We start from the raw sequence: 382 nt of genomic DNA, 5'->3' as shown, positions 1-382 counted from the left end.
CCCTCCGGGGGGGGCGGCGCCCCCGCCAGCCTCTCTAATACCGGGTGTCACACAGCGGTGCCACCATTTGGGTCCTGGAGTGTCACAAGCAAAGGACACAGCAACCCAAGTGCGGCAGAAAGCAAAAACAACCCCTCCATGTGCACCCCGGCGAGGTAAGTCACCTCTCCTAACTCTTAAAGATGCTCCTGCCTGGTGAAATACATCCCTGCCTGCTCTTCCCTGCCTGCCCGAAAAGTTACCACCATGGGGCGGGTCTGGGGGGCACTTCTTTGAGTTTTCCTTTTTTTCTTTGGATTTTTGAGTGTGTTGGTTGGGATACGACCGCGGGTATTTGACCCGGCTCCTGCCCGGATTGCAGCGAGAAACAAAGCCCAAAGAG

General features: G+C 56.8%; 1 protein-coding gene across 1 annotated transcript in view; it reads left to right on the top strand.

The window, feature by feature from the left end:
• Nucleotides 1–78: 78 nt before the first annotated feature.
• The window catches only part of LOC104617467 (glycerophosphodiester phosphodiesterase domain-containing protein 5-like), a 39,794-nt gene continuing 39,490 nt past the window's right edge, over nt 79–382 (top strand). Inside the window, exon 1 of the mRNA XM_010282799.1 lies at nt 79–155. The gene's annotated coding sequence lies outside the window, so the exon portion shown is untranslated. The remainder of the gene's footprint in view (nt 156–382) is intronic.

The sequence above is a fragment of the Phaethon lepturus genome, unplaced genomic scaffold (assembly GCF_000687285.1).
Source record: "Phaethon lepturus isolate BGI_N335 unplaced genomic scaffold, ASM68728v1 scaffold9692, whole genome shotgun sequence".
NCBI classification, from domain to species: Eukaryota; Metazoa; Chordata; class Aves; order Phaethontiformes; family Phaethontidae; genus Phaethon; species Phaethon lepturus.
This window is presented reverse-complemented; position numbering and strand designations above follow the sequence as displayed.